The sequence below is a fragment of the Ambystoma mexicanum genome, chromosome 9 (assembly GCF_040938575.1).
Source record: "Ambystoma mexicanum isolate Mex_15411 chromosome 9, UKY_AmexF1_1, whole genome shotgun sequence".
NCBI classification, from domain to species: domain Eukaryota; kingdom Metazoa; phylum Chordata; class Amphibia; order Caudata; family Ambystomatidae; genus Ambystoma; species Ambystoma mexicanum.
The window spans coordinates 972,815,794-972,831,570 of record NC_090931.1 but is presented as its reverse complement, the minus strand read 5'-3'; the positions used below and the strand labels follow the sequence as shown (position 1 = coordinate 972,831,570).

Here is a 15,777-nt window from a genome sequence, read left to right as displayed (position 1 = left end):
AGTGACAGGGAGGTTGAACTCCTCCACCAACCTCTTAAATGGCACAATTCCCCCGTCCCGAATCACATCCCCCACTTTTGTTATTCCCGCAGTTATCCAGTTCCGCCATTTTGGGAGCCTGTCCAGCTCAGGGATGTGTTTATTTACCCACAGTGGCTGTACCAGTGTGGTTTTCCCTTCCCAGTTTATGTGTTTATGCGCCTCTGCCCAGATTAATGCCCGGTGAGCAGCCATTGTTTTGGTGGTGTTAATATTGGTTTTCTGGTATAGGGACTCTAGTGGGGTTATGCTTGCTCCATCCAGGGTATCAGATTTAATGTGAGGTAGCGAGGGGTTGCCGTGTAATAGGTGGTTTTTACTGCCATCTGACTCGCCCAATAGTACGTCTGTATACGCGGCAATCCTATGCCTCCCTCCCAAATGGAGCGCTGCAGGATGTGGAGCGCTACAGGATGTGGAGCGCTATTCTCGCGTGGCCATTGTTCCACAGGAGTTTCCGGAGGATTCTGTCGATTTTGTGAAACTCCCGTCTGGGGATGTGTAACAGGGCATTTTGGAGTATGTACAGGAATCTAGGTAGTGCCATCATCTTAAATAGTGCTGCTCTCCCCAGTAGGGTCAATGGCAGGGCGTTCCAGTGTTTGACATCCTCTGCAAAGCGGTTTATGATTGGGTGGAGGTTTTTTTTCTACGTAATCGTTTAAGTTCGTTGTTATCTGAAACCCCAGGTAGCGAAACTGGTCAACTTCTATATGAAAGGGGCAATTCTGTATCCCTACGCTACCCATCTCTCTCAGTGGAAACAGTGTGGATTTCGACCAGTTTACCTTCAAACCACTAAAGGATTCGTATTCCTTCAGTAAGCGTATCACTGCAGGACAAGAGGTTATGGGGTCTGATAGATACAGGAGCAGGTCGTCCGCATATAGTGAGACCTTATCCTCCCAATCATCTGTCCACCGGAAGCCCTTCCACATTTGTGATTCTCTTAGCAGAATCGCCAACGGCTCTATGGCAAGTGCAAAAAGCATTTCAGACAAGGGGCAGCCCTGTTGTGTCCCCTTGCCCAATTTAAATGGCTGCGAGAGCCACCCATTTACTCTGGTCATGGCCTCTGGGAACTTGTATAGCAACTGCACCCATCCCAGGAATTGGTCACCGAAACCCATTCGACGCATTATTTCCCACAGTGCTGGCCAGTGCACCGAGTCGAAGGCTGAAGTCTATTGCTAAAAGCGCCAAGGGACCCCACAGGAGGGAGGTTTTTTCGAGTGCAGCGTGCAGTCTGTGTATGTTCATGCGCGTAGACCTCTGGGGCATAAAGCCGCACTGATCTGGATGTATAAGTGACAGGATAACTTTCTGCAGTCGATTTGCTAATGCTTTCGCCAGGATTTTGGTTTCAGAGTTGATTAGCGAAATCGGCCTGTACAAACTACATTTCTCTGGAGGCCTATCTGGTTTGGGGATCACTATTATAGTTGCCCTCCTTGGGTCTGGGGGAGCTGTCCTTGCTCCCTCGAGTGTGTGTACATCTGCAGGAGATATGGGAGTATCGCACTTGGTTCTATCCGTTCGGCCCCTGTGTTTTCCCGGGATGTAATTGTAACATGGCCAACCCTAGTTCCTCTTCAGTAATGGTTGCCTCCAGTAGATCTCTCTGTGTGCCCGTTAGGCTAGGAAGGGTGATCCTGTTTAACACAGAGAGGTTAGTGGGGGCTTCCGGTGACCCATAGAGCGTTGCATAGTAAGCTGCAAAGCCTTCTGCAATAGCCTGATCTGTCCACAGCGGTTCCGAATTGTCGGGTTTGATCATCTTGACCCGTTTGTGCCCTTCATCCCTTTGCTCCAGCCAGGCTAACAATTTACCCGCCTTATCTCCAGTGTCATATAATCTGGCGCGCATCGTGGTGTGCGCCTGTTTAGCGTTGTCTAGGGCTACATTGTGCATTTTTTTTTGGGCACGGACCAGTGCTCGGCTCGTTTCAGGCAGGTCTCGCGCCAGATGTGCGCACTCTGCACGTTCCGCCTGTTCTTCAGCCTCTTTTACTTTTTGCATTTGAGCCTTTTTGTGCGCCGTTGTCCAGGAGATAATCTCTCCCCGCAATACCGGCTTATACACCTCACACAACAATCCTGGGTTATCAATTGACCCTGCATTTAGTTCAAAGTAATTGGTTGTGGTTTCTTCAATACGCTCTACAAGCTCCGGGAAGCCTAAGTAATAGTTAAGGCGCCATGAAGGTGGAGGGATTGGCCTTGACCTTGATAGTTCTATTACTAGGGGCGAGTGGTCAGAGATGCCGCGTGGGAGTAGGGTGGCGTTAAGTACTCTATGCACCTCTGTGGTTGGAACGAAAAAATTGTCCAGTCTAGAGAGGGATGCATGGGCGCCCGAGTGGAAAGAGTATTCTCGCTTCTCGGGGTGAAGGTCACGCCATACATCCCTCAGTCCCAGTGCTGATGTGAAGGTAGCTAGCCTTGTGTGCATGTCGGGATTCCTGCCCCTAAGGTGTGTACGGTCCATACCCAGGTTCATAACATCATTAAAATCGCCACCAAGGATTATTGTGTCTTAGGAGTCATGTACTATCGGGGGAGTTATCTCTTTTATGAGATTTGGCAACAGCGCGGGTGGTGCATAAACAGCTAGTATTGTTATGGTTTGATTCCATAGGGTTCCTGTCATATGCACGAATCTGCCTCTTGTGTCCTGTGACACACTGGAAATGGTATGAGGACCCCTCTGGAGCCTGAAGTAAAACCCGAGTGCAGTGCTGTGCGATAGTTACCACGTTTAAATAGGTTGTATGTGGTGCCCGCCAGGTGTGTTTCTGTGAGCAACGTCACATCCGGCGCTTGCCTGTTTAACGCTTGGGTGACCAGTCTGCGTTTTATCCCACTACCCAGCCCATTGACATTCCATGTCAGGAGACGTAATGATTTTGTATCAGATCTAGCATTCGTCATCTGGTTGGGGGGTGGGTTACTGTTGGGCAGCATATGTAGGATTCCAGGAAAATGCACGGTCTGTTTTGCTGTGTGATGCGGGTTCGTAGGAGTGAATATTTAGTGTTGTCGGACCATACATGAACAAAAATAAAGAAAAAACCCAGAGCAAGAATAAGAACTCCCCCTCCCCCCAACTCCATCCCTCGTTCCCCTGGAGGCATCTACTGCCCCGGTAGTGTTTCCTAACCCCCCATCCCTATACTCCCACCCAACCTGGAGTATCTGTCGCCCGAAATTTGAACAGAACAAGTAAACCTTAACTAAGCCACCCTCAGTGGCACATGAACTTCGTAGATTTCACAGCACCTGTCTGTAGTGCTGTCGCGGACTTCTTTGGTTTTAGTCTTCGCTCGTTGGGCGGGTGGCTGTTCGGCCACTGGCCTGGTTGTATTCCGTGCGTAGATCAGCGTGGGGGGTGAGAGATTTGTGGTGCTCCTAGGCTTAGTAGCTTTGGCATTCTGTCCAAAACTGCTTCCAATTCATATTTCTTAACGCAGCAGATTTCCTGGTTGTGGCCGCTGCTGTTGGCCCTGCTCTGGCGGACGTTCTGGGCGAGGACTATTGTCTATCTCTCCTTCTTCCCTCTGTGTTCCAGTCCCCTTCTATGTGCCGTTCGGCCCAGTTCCACGCCTCTCTGGGGTCGGTGAAATGCACGGTCGTGCCCCCATGGAATATCTTGAGTTGGGCAGGGAAGAGCAGTCCATATTTGACACCCATTGATTGTAGACGTTTCTTGAGCGGGTCAAATGACTGTCGTGCTTTCTGTACCTCCCTGGTGAAATCGGGGAAGAAGGCTATTTTGGATCCGTTGAATGTGATCGTGCCTTTCGATCTTGCCAGTTGGAGTACCGTGTCCCTATCGCTATAGTTAAAAAATTTGGCAGTTACTGTGTGTGGTGGAGCTCCTGGTGTCACTTTGCCAGCTGGGATGCGGTGGGCCCGCTCTCCGTCATAGATATTCGTCAACCAGTCCTCAAGGAAGAGTCCCATGCATTCCCCTTCGGCTTTTTCCGGCAGGCCGATTATGCGGATATTATTGCGCCGGGATCTACCCTCGCTATCGTCCACTCTTGCTTCCAGGGTCTTTATCCATGCTAGCATACTCGCCACTTGCCGATTTACACCTCGCAGGCCATCCTCAGTTTCAGAGATTCGTGCCTCTGCCTCTCCCGTACGGGAGGTCAGCTTTTGCAGATCATGGGCGTAGCAGGGACACGTCTGCACCAATACTGTCCATCTTTTTTTCCATCGAGGTCCTGGAGTTGGTGATGGCGCTCATGATATCTCTTAGAGAAATATTGTCCACATGATGGCCTCTCTGGTGAGCGGGGTGCTGGCATAGCTGCATACTGCTCGATCCTGCTCTGTGTGGCTGTTTTCCTGGGCTTCTCCTTACCCATTCTCTGCTTGTTGTGGTACTGTTGCAGTGTGCTGATGTCTGGTCCCAGGGGTGGGGGTTCCGGCAGGTGCTGGGGGTAGGCACTATTGGTGGTGCCGGGCCCGTTGCGACCGGCGGGTATTTATGCTTGTGCTAGCTTTACAGTTCCCTTGTCCAAACAATGTCTATTAGCCACACATTCAGCAGCTCTGTGGGCCAAGACGGTGTGGGTGCGTGATATGCGAGTCAGTCAACGCTTTATAGCACCCACCGGGGCCCTGTGGTTCTATCCCCTGGTAGCGGCCACACGCACTGGGCTGCACGTTGCTGTGGGGACGCCTGTTGTGTCCCAGAAATGAGAGGGGGTTCACAGCCCAAGTTGTCAGCAGGCGCCGGTAGGGATTGCAGCTCCGTCTGGAGGTCCTTTGCCCGTGGGGGGAGGGAAGGCGGTTCGCTAGCGCTCTCTATTCCACCTTCCCCACTCCTTACCACATCGCCGGATGTTCCAGGCCTCGAGTAGTGGGTCCACGTCTCCGGTTGTAGGGGGCGCGCTAGTGGGATCACCAGCCGGTGCGCCGCGCGTCTTCTTCCGTGCCAACACTGACTCGCCAAGCTTCCCGCTCCGGGCCCTCTTCAGGCCCCCGGTTCGAAGGGGTTCTCGCGCAGGCAGAGGCGTTCGCCAGGCGGGATGGACCTGCGATCGCTGCACCGCCCCGCCACCGCGGTCAGGATGTTGACTGCAGAGCCCGGTGGAGCTGTTCCCGGCGTGCGCCGGGCGCCGACCGACAGTGCGCGCTCGCAGTTATGGCGGCCATCTTGGGCTCCGCACTTGTCACAGTTCCTGCAACTTCCACTCGATCTGGACGGCGATTCCTTTTACGGATTTGCGTCGGAGCACCGCGATTCGGTGCAGGAGAGTCTCACACACCGCTGGAGTATTTCAGGGTTCAGCTCGTATATATATTTTAGCAGGATTTCAGCAGGATAAGGCCAGTTGCGCGGGAGCAGCACGGGCTCACGTCCTCAACGGATGGCTGCTCCACAAGCACCATATTTTAGCTCCAAGCATTACATGTCCCAGTAAGTGAACGGTTCCTAAATTAAATATGTACATTTCATTAAACTTGTCATTCACAATTGAAGAAAGTGCACAGACCAAGTATTTGCCAAGAGAACATACTTTCTTAGAAGTCTCCTACCTAATTATAGAAGGCATGTACCTTTTTAAAGCTAAGCATCTTTAACAGATCATGACCTTAATTGTAGGCTGTTTTCTGTGCAACAATTCACTAACCTGTTATCACTTATTCTTGTGGCAGTCTCTCGCCTCCTACCTATACGGCCTGGGTTTGAATCCAGACAGCGCCATTATTCACGCCACGGTATGCAGCAAGAAGTTTCCTTGTTTTTATTTTCCTCAAACACCCAAAGGAGGACAGCATAAAGGAAGCCGTACACCCCCATGATCCCTCGACTAGTAACCTGGACTGACGCCAATTCTGTCGTTGCCTTTAGACTATCCTGACTCTACGCCTGTACCAAGCTGCTGATTTAGCAACCACCACTCCTGATGGGAGTCCCTGTATTTACCCTATTTGCATGGCCATTTGCTGTAATACTGTAGTCCTATATCGCTGAAGTTTAAAGTTGTCTCTCAGTGCCCAAAAGGGTTGGTTTGGTTTAGTATTTCCAAGCACTAGGCCAGGCATATTACCATATGCGGCACAGTTGTTTTACTGTGGAAACGAAGTGCTGAGTTGCGTGAAGAACAGGGGGGGCCAGACAGCCCCCAACTCGCCCCGTTGAGAACACAAGCCTTTAGCTGTGGATGCGACTGGTGAAGTTCAATACTTGCTGGTCCCCTCAAAATGTGTCTGTTCTAAACTGGAATAGACGTGCACATTTCAGCAGCAGTCCCCTCAAACCCCCCCCCCCTCAAATCCCACCTCTCCCCGTTTCACCCGGCTGCTCACAAGCCAGCCCTGACCCAGTCGATGGCAATATTTCCTTTGCGCACACAGTTCCAATGTGACATTACACTATCAACCATTCAATCTCTTTCATCTAGTCATATGGTGTAGTGAAGTGCCCGACCTCCGAAGCTTGCAACCACAGTTCGAATCCCCAGCGCAACCTCATCCCATGAATGCGGAGTCAGTTGTTAATATTCAAAATACACAGTGCAAACTGTCTCATTTTACCTACGTCTCTAAAATGCCCAGAGTGGACGGCATTCACCCTCTGAAAAACGTGGGCGGACGTCATCCACCCGCGTCTACCCTTGACTTGAGCCCTGGATATAGTAGCTATGGTTGGCTAAGTGGCAGGGTCGCAGACCAAGGTCTTAATCTCTGGAAAGGGATGTCCACATTTGTTTTCTATTGACCGGGGTTTAGTAAAATCAGCTAACGAATCTCCCTTCATAACACTGCTCTGCAAAATAAAACTTTTCATTTACACTGCAGAAGTGGCCAAGATTAACATTATCTAGTTCCCATTACAGTGAAAAGGTTGTGGAACTGTTTAAAGGCATTTTTTAATTGAAAATGGCAATTCTGAGAAGGATGCATAGGAATAATAAATGTGACTTTAATCTGGGTGAAATTATCGATATTCAAAAAGACTATATTCTCCACAAAACCAGCCTCCTACAAGGAAACTGCTGTTTACAGCAGTAAGTTCTTTCCATCGCTGCATTTTCAAACTTGAATTTTGTAAAAAGTCAGCCTAATTTTAAATCTGAACTTAAAATGCTCCCATCCTAGCCAACGTGTTTTATCAAGTTGCTACCTTGAAGGACTTCTAATCAACATGCAAAAGATTAGGGACCAAATCAGAAAACTGACCATGTGATGCTGCCAGTTTTTCCTGCAAGACCCTCTCACTTCCACACTGTACCGCAGATCTTGAGAAAAGATTTTGCATATAGCCCCTCCCTACCCCCATCCCAGGAATCCGATGCACGTCACGCTTTTGTGTGACCTTTTGACTTCTGGGACCATGGTATCTAGACTGCAAATAAAATTTCCTGACTTCAGGGACATTAAGTTTTTGGAAAGGTAATGAAGCTTGCTGTCATGAAGCTTGCTGTCAAGAACAGTCGCAATATACATGATGTTTTAAAATGTTATTGTTAATCCAGTTTGCAGCTCTATAAGCAGAGGACTGGAGTGGGGTGTGTCTATGGCACCTACTATTCAGAAGAAGGGAGGGCGATGAAAACAAAACTGTCATGAAGTCTTTCTGAAGCACACCTTCCACTGTATAAGTGTTTCCTAGTTACTACCGATGGGACTGCCTGTTTGGGCTGTATCTCATAGCTGTCACTTACACACCATACACGAATTAGTGGGAGTTTCCCTCTGCAACATTGTGTAAATCATGGCTGATTCGGCAGCAAACTTGGAAAGGAAAGTTTCCATTGACTGTGTCGGACCAGAATAAATCGCCTCTTTGACTTTTAAAACAAAAATGTCTATTTCTACAAGCGCGGTGCTCACAGATGATTTAAGAGCACCCGAGTTAGACAGTGTCTTTGTTTGTGAAGGGGAAACTAGAAATCATTTGGGAGTGTATGATAGATCACAGGAAAGTGGATTAACTATTCCCTCAAAAAAAGTAAGTTGCTCAAATTCATAGGAAAGTCGAAAATATTCAACCTAAGTTGTTATCGGGCATATCATCGAAGTCTCCACCTCGCACTCTCTTCAACCCAACATATGACTTAAATAAGGCTTTGTTTGGTGATTTGGAGTACACTATTGTCACAATGAACATCCCCCATAAAATTGACTGTTTTCTGTCTGGGTGACGCAGACCGTTTTGAGCCAACAACTAACTCCAGCTTATTGTTACAAGGCAATGTTTTGGTAGAGAGCTCTCTTACATTTGGATTGGATTGTCACAGTATGATAAACTGTGTGACCACATTCCGAGTACCTGACTCCTTTCCCAGATAAATCACGGAGGATGGATTTTCTAAGGGTACCTGCAAATATAATGAATACAGGGGAAATTATAGCCATCGGGGATAACGCTGAACCTAGACACTACAGCTGTAGCATATGTAACAAAGTTCCTCAAACACTAAAGCACATCCTTCTAAAATGTAGGAATACCTATGAAACAAGGTGTAGAATATTAGGTAGGCTCGTTGATAAACCTGATTGGCTATGTAATGATTGCTTCTGGAAAGGCTAGTTTCAGGCCATGAAACGGGTTTGACAATTCAGGTTGTGCAAGTTTTGATATCTCTGTGCTTGGAACCAAGGCGCAGGTAATTCTTACATTTTCTTGATCTTTCCTTTTTTATTGTACAGCGACCTGTTCCTTTTTTTATTTCTTAGAATACTTTTATTAAACTTTAATTGTGTTTTGTTTTAAATATCAATTTTAGATATTGATGAGTTCAATCTGCGTTTTGGGAAATGTTATGTATGTACTATGTTTTAATTGTTTGCTTGAGGAAAGTCGATGTTATTGGCTAAATCACAATTTAACCCTTTAAGTGCCAAGGACGAGGTATCTCGTCCTTGGAAGTGCACACGCAGTGCCAAGGACGAGATAGCTCGTCCTTTTTGGCACCTTGTTTTGAGCGATCCCTGCAAAGCAGGGATCGCTCAAAACTGTAATCCAACCCCCGGGCTATGCGAGGGGGAGGTCCCCCCTCACTGCCCGGGGGTTGGATTTCCTTCAGTTTCACGCCGACGTGCGTTACGCACGTCGGCGTGAAACGGAAAGTATTTCCAACGCAGCAGCCATTTTCGGCTGCTGCGTTGGAGAGAGAAGGTGAGTGCCCTTCTTGTTCCGCCTCGATCTCCGGCTGTATTTCAAGCCGGAGATCGAGGCGGGTACCGTTGGAAAGGGGAGATTCTCCCCTTTCCAACGGTACCCATTGTGTGACTTTGCTGCCCGCGGATCGGGCGCAGGGCGCCTCGATCCGCGGGCAGCAACGTCACGGATCAAACGAAGATCCTTTTGTGACGCGTGGGGGAGGGGGGGCTGCTTACTAGGTAAGCGGCCCCCTTCCCCCGTGGCCCCAAAGCATGGGGCCACAGCGCCAGGGACCCCTGGGGGCAGATGATCACTGCCCCCGGGGGTGGGGGGAAAAAAAAAAAAAAAAAAAAAAAATCGAGGGAAGGAGGGAGGTGGGAGGGGGTTTTGGGCCCTGGGGCCCACTGGGCCACCAGCGATTGACCTAAAAGTGGTGTCCCTGGAAAGGGGACTTTCTCCCCTTTCCAGGGACACCACTCATATGCCGCATTGCTGGTCACGGATCAGCGCAGAGCGCTGATCCGTGACCAGCAACCCACTGAACCACCATGGATCTGTTTGCGAGTTGGGGGGGAGGGGGGCTGCTTCAGGTAAGCAGCCCTCTCCCCCCCCCCCCGGCCCCCAAAGCATGGGGACACATGAAAATGTACCCTGGGGGCAGATGGCTGGCCATCTGCCCCCAGGGAAATATATATAAAAAAAATAATAATAATCTGAGGGATGGGGGGAGGTGGGAGGGGGTTTGGGGTCCTGGGGCCCACTAGGCCACCAGGGATTGAACAGAAAGTGGTGTCCCTGGAAAGGGGACTTTCTCCCCTTTCCAAGGACACCACATATGAGGCATTGCTGGTCACGGATCGGCGCAGAGCGCTCGATCCGTGACCAGCAACCCACTAGACCACCATGGATCTCTTTGTGAGGTGGGGGGTGGGAAGGGGGCTGCTTCAAGTAAGCAGCCCTCTCCCCCCTCCCGACCCCAAAGCATGGGGGCACGTGTATGTGAACCCTGGGGCAGATGGCTGACCATCTGCCCCAAGGGAATGTAAAATAAAAAACAAAAATGAAATGATGGGAAACAGGGTTGGGGGAAGGGGTGGGGGCCACTAGCCACCATGGATTATTTACTGAATGAAAGGGAGGGGGTGTCCCCCCATAGGGGCGGGTGCCCCCCCAACCAAAGTAGAAAGGGGGCACCCCTTGTAACCCTCCCTGGGGGCAGATATCTGTTCCTAGGGAGGGCCATCTGACCCCAGGGAGGGATGCATGAGGTGGGGCCCCCCCTATCTGCCCCCAGGGAGGGTTGCATGAGGTGGGGCCCTCCATTTGGGGTGGGGGGGGGTTGAGGGCCACCCCCCGTTGCGGTACATCATGCGCTGCCAATTTAGGGTGGCCCTCAGCCCCCCCTAAAAAGCAGCCTGTGGTTTTGTAATTTTTTTTTTGTTTACCCAACTTTGCTTGGTGCAGATGGCCACATTAGTGTGGCTATCTGCCCCCAGGGTGCCCAAACCCTACTGCCCCATCTATTGGGGGTCCAGCCCCACCTTTTGGGGTGGCCCTCTCCCCCCTCACCCCAAATGGAGGTGGGGTGTACCTCACGCAGCCGTTTGGAGGAGGCCCAGGGAGGCCTGCATGAGGTGTGTCCCCCAGCCATTGGGGGTGGGGTGGGGGGGGGGCACCCCAAAAGCTGGGGCAGGACCCCCAATAGATCAGACAGTAAGGTTTGGGCACCCTGGGGGCAGATAGCCACACTAATGGGCCCATCTGCACCAAGCCAAGTTGGGTAAACAAAAAAAAATATACAAAATCACAGGCTGCTTTTTAGGGGGGGCTGAGGGCCACCCTGAATTGGCAGCGCATGATGTACCGCAACGGGGGGTGGCCCTCAACCCCCCCCACCCCAAATGGAGGGCCCCACCTCATGCAACCCTCCCTGGGCGCAGATAGGGGGGGCCTCACCTCATGCATCCCTCCCTGGGGTCAGATGCCCCTTCCTAGGAGCAGATATCTGCCCCCAGGGAGGGTTGCATGAGGTGGGGCCCTCCATTTGGGGTGGGGGGGGGTTGAGGGCCACCCCCCGTTGCGGTACATCATGCGCTGCCAATTTAGGGTGGCCCTCAGCCCCCCCTAAAAAGCAGCCTGTGGTTTTGTATATTTTTTTTTGTTTACCCAACTTTGCTTGGTGCAGATGGCCACATTAGTGTGGCTATCTGCCCCCAGGGTGCCCAAACCCTACTGCCCCATCTATTGGGGGTCCTGCCCCACCTTTTGGGGTGGCCCTCTCCCCCCTCACCCCAAATGGAGGTGGGGTGTACCTCACGCAGCCGTTTGGAGGAGGCCCAGGGAGGCCTGCATGAGGTGTGTCCCCCAGCCATTGGGGGTGGGGTGGGGGGGGGCACCCCAAAAGGTGGGGCAGGACCCCCAATAGATGGGGCAGTAGGGTTTGGGCACCCTGGGGGCAGATAGCCACACTAATGGGCCCATCTGCACCAAGCCAAGTTGGGTAAACAAAAAAAAATATACAAAATCACAGGCTGCTTTTTAGGGGGGGCTGAGGGCCACCCTGAATTGGCAGCGCATGATGTACCGCAACGGGGGGTGGCCCTCAACCCCCCCCCACCCCAAATGGAGGGCCCCACCTCATGCAACCCTCCCTGGGCGCAGATAGGGGGGGCCTCACCTCATGCATCCCTCCCTGGGGTCAGATGCCCCTTCCTAGGAGCAGATATCTGCCCCCAGGGAGGGTTGCATGAGGTGGGGCCCTCCATTTGGGGTGGGGGGGGGTTGAGGGCCACCCCCCGTTGCGGTACATCATGCGCTGCCAATTTAGGGTGGCCCTCAGCCCCCCCTAAAAAGCAGCCTGTGGTTTTGTATATTTTTTTTTGTTTACCCAACTTTGCTTGGTGCAGATGGCCACATTAGTGTGGCTATCTGCCCCCAGGGTGCCCAAACCCTACTGCCCCATCTATTGGGGGTCCTGCCCCACCTTTTGGGGTGGCCCTCTCCCCCCTCACCCCAAATGGAGGTGGGGTGTACCTCACGCAGCCGTTTGGAGGAGGCCCAGGGAGGCCTGCATGAGGTGTGTCCCCCAGCCATTGGGGGTGGGGTGGGGGGGGGGCACCCCAAAAGGTGGGGCAGGACCCCCAATAGATGGGGCAGTAGGGTTTGGGCACCCTGGGGGCAGATAGCCACACTAATGGGCCCATCTGCACCAAGCCAAGTTGGGTAAACAAAAAAAAATATACAAAATCACAGGCTGCTTTTTAGGGGGGGCTGAGGGCCACCCTGAATTGGCAGCGCATGATGTACCGCAACGGGGGGTGGCCCTCAACCCCCCCCCACCCCAAATGGAGGGCCCCACCTCATGCAACCCTCCCTGGGCGCAGATAGGGGGGGCCTCACCTCATGCATCCCTCCCTGGGGTCAGATGCCCCTTCCTAGGAGCAGATATCTGCCCCCAGGGAGGGTTGCATGAGGTGGGGCCCTCCATTTGGGGTGCGGGGGGGTTGAGGGCCACCCCCCGTTGCGGTACATCATGCGCTGCCAATTTAGGGTGGCCCTCAGCCCCCCCTAAAAAGCAGCCTGTGGTTTTGTATATTTTTTTTTGTTTACCCAACTTTGCTTGGTGCAGATGGCCACATTAGTGTGGCTATCTGCCCCCAGGGTGCCCAAACCCTACTGCCCCATCTATTGGGGGTCCTGCCCCACCTTTTGGGGTGGCCCTCTCCCCCCTCACTCCAAATGGAGGTGGGGTGTACCTCACGCAGCCGTTTGGAGGAGGCCCAGGGAGGCCTGCATGAGGTGTGTCCCCCAGCCATTGGGGGTGGGGTGGGGGGGGGCGCCCCAAAAGGTGGGGCAGGACCCCCAATAGATGGGGCAGTAGGGTTTGGGCACCCTGGGGGCAGATAGCCACACTAATGGGCCCATCTGCACCAAGCCAAGTTGGGTAAACAAAAAAAAATATACAAAATCACAGGCTGCTTTTTAGGGGGGGCTGAGGGCCACCCTGAATTGGCAGCGCATGATGTACCGCAACGGGGGGTGGCCCTCAACCCCCCCCCACCCCAAATGGAGGGCCCCACCTCATGCAACCCTCCCTGGGCGCAGATAGGGGGGGCCTCACCTCATGCATCCCTCCCTGGGGTCAGATGCCCCTTCCTAGGAGCAGATATCTGCCCCCAGGGAGGGTTGCATGAGGTGGGGCCCTCCATTTGGGGTGGGGGGGGTTGAGGGCCACCCCCCGTTGCGGTACATCATGCGCTGCCAATTTAGGGTGGCCCTCAGCCCCCCCTAAAAAGCAGCCTGTGGTTTTGTATATTTTTTTTTGTTTACCCAACTTTGCTTGGTGCAGATGGCCACATTAGTGTGGCTATCTGCCCCCAGGGTGCCCAAACCCTACTGCCCCATCTATTGGGGGTCCTGCCCCACCTTTTGGGGTGGCCCTCTCCCCCCTCACCCCAAATGGAGGTGGGGTGTACCTCACGCAGCCGTTTGGAGGAGGCCCAGGGAGGCCTGCATGAGGTGTGTCCCCCAGCCATTGGGGGTGGGGTGGGGGGGGCACCCCAAAAGGTCGGGCAGGACCCCCAATAGATGGGGCAGTAGGGTTTGGGCACCCTGGGGGCAGATAGCCACACTAATGGGCCCATCTGCACCAAGCCAAGTTGGGTAAACAAAAAAAAATATACAAAATCACAGGCTGCTTTTTAGGGGGGGCTGAGGGCCACCCTGAATTGGCAGCGCATGATGTACCGCAACGGGGGGTGGCCCTCAACCCCCCCCCACCCCAAATGGAGGGCCCCACCTCATGCAACCCTCCCTGGGCGCAGATAGGGGGGCCTCACCTCATGCATCCCTCCCTGGGGTCAGATGCCCCTTCCTAGGAGCAGATATCTGCCCCCAGGGAGGGTTGCATGAGGTGGGGCCCTCCATTTGGGGTGGGGGGGGGGTTGAGGGCCACCCCCCGTTGCGGTACATCATGCGCTGCCAATTTAGGGTGGCCCTCAGCCCCCCCTAAAAAGCAGCCTGTGGTTTTGTATATTTTGTTTTTGTTTACCCAACTTTGCTTGGTGCAGATGGCCACATTAGTGTGGCTATCTGCCCCCAGGGTGCCCAAACCCTACTGCCCCATCTATTGGGGGTCCTGCCCCACCTTTTGGCGTGGCCCTCTCCCCCCTCACCCCAAATGGAGGTGGGGTGTACCTCACGCAGCCGTTTGGAGGAGGCCCAGGGAGGCCTGCATGAGGTGTGTCCCCCAGCCATTTGGGGTGAGGGGGGAGAGGGCCCCCAAAAATGGTGGGTCAGGCCCCCCCAGTGGGTGGGGCAGTAAGGTTTGGGCACCCCGGCGCCAGATTGGCACACCAATGTGACCCTCTGCACCAAGGGGAGTTGGGTTACCAAAGGAAAAAAATGAAAATGGTGGTACGCTTTTTAGGGGGGGCGGTGGGGCACCCCAATGGGTCAGGGAATTTTCTAATGGGATGGGGCGTTGACCCCCCCCCCACCCGCAATGGAGTGGGTGCCAAGTCATGCAGCCCTTCCTGGGACCAGATATCTGCTCCTAGGAACGGACGCCTCAGCCCAGGGAGGAGTGCAGGACAACCCCCCCCCCCCTATCTGCCCCCGGGGAGGGCTACATTTTGCTGGTGTGACCATAGGTAACACATGTTCTTTGTTTTGTTTACAGCTTTTTCTACCCGAGCAGCTGCAACGTTATGTGAGTACTGTTTTTTATTATTCTATGGTTAGGGCCCACTGTCAGTGGGGTGGGTGAGACTGGGGCTGGATTGTTGGTGGTGTGGGTGGGAATGGCCCGTCTGGGCAGATCACCTCCAACTGTCCTGGAGTTGCGGCTTGGCTGCATTACAGCTTTTCCCTTCGGGGAGGTATTGGCACACTGCCGAGACTCCTTGGTGGGGAGAAGCTGTAACGCAGGGCAGCCAGGGCTCCAGCAAAGTCGGCGGTAATATCCCTGGCCTTGGGCACCCTTCTCCCATGTGGGTCTTTGCTGGTGGTTCTGGGTATTACATTCTGGGCCGATTTGCGTAAGTCAGACCTCTGTGGATTCCCACGGGTGTCCTCTTTTGGGAAATGCATGGGGTTCCCTGTTTCCCTTGCTGGCTGCGACACCCTAGGCCCAAATCTGTAGGTTGCCCACATGAACAAAATGGGCAGTGGCGAATGGCTTGGGGTTCCCAGTTGGTTACCCTTTTCCTTTTGCGCCCCCGGTAGGTGCACCCACACATGTGAGGTACCGTTTTCATCGGGACACCTGTGGGAACGCGGGACGATAGGCCATGTGTTGTGGGGGGCGTGTTTCGATGGGTGCGGCGAGTGAAATGTGCGGAAAAAGCGTTTTTTCCCCCACATTTCCGACTTTGCAGGGCTGTCTGGGTAAAAAAATCTGGGGCGATGGGCGCAAATCACACCTCTGCGGATTCCCACGGGTGTCCTCTTTTCGAAAATGCATGGGGTTCCCTGTTTTCCTCGGTGGCTTGGACACCCGAGGCCCATATCTGTAAGTTGCGCCGGTCGGCAGAATGTCGGAGATTTCCCTCTGACAACAGACTTGGGGTTACTTGTGTTTTAGGCTTTACCCTTGGCGGCCAGGTAGGTGCACC

The 15,777-nt window shown here is 53.1% G+C and overlaps 1 protein-coding gene across 3 annotated transcripts in view; it reads left to right on the top strand.

Annotated features, from left to right (window-relative positions):
- TLK1 (tousled like kinase 1) overlaps positions 1 to 15,777 on the top strand; it is a 1,414,233-nt gene that overhangs the window by 22,158 nt on the left and 1,376,298 nt on the right. The window contains exon 2 of one of the 3 annotated variants that reach the window (XM_069616192.1): positions 14,844 to 14,873. The exons of the other annotated variants lie outside the window; for them this stretch is intronic. The gene's annotated coding sequence lies outside the window, so the exon portion shown is untranslated. The remainder of the gene's footprint in view (positions 1 to 14,843; positions 14,874 to 15,777) is intronic. 3 annotated transcript variants of the gene reach the window in all.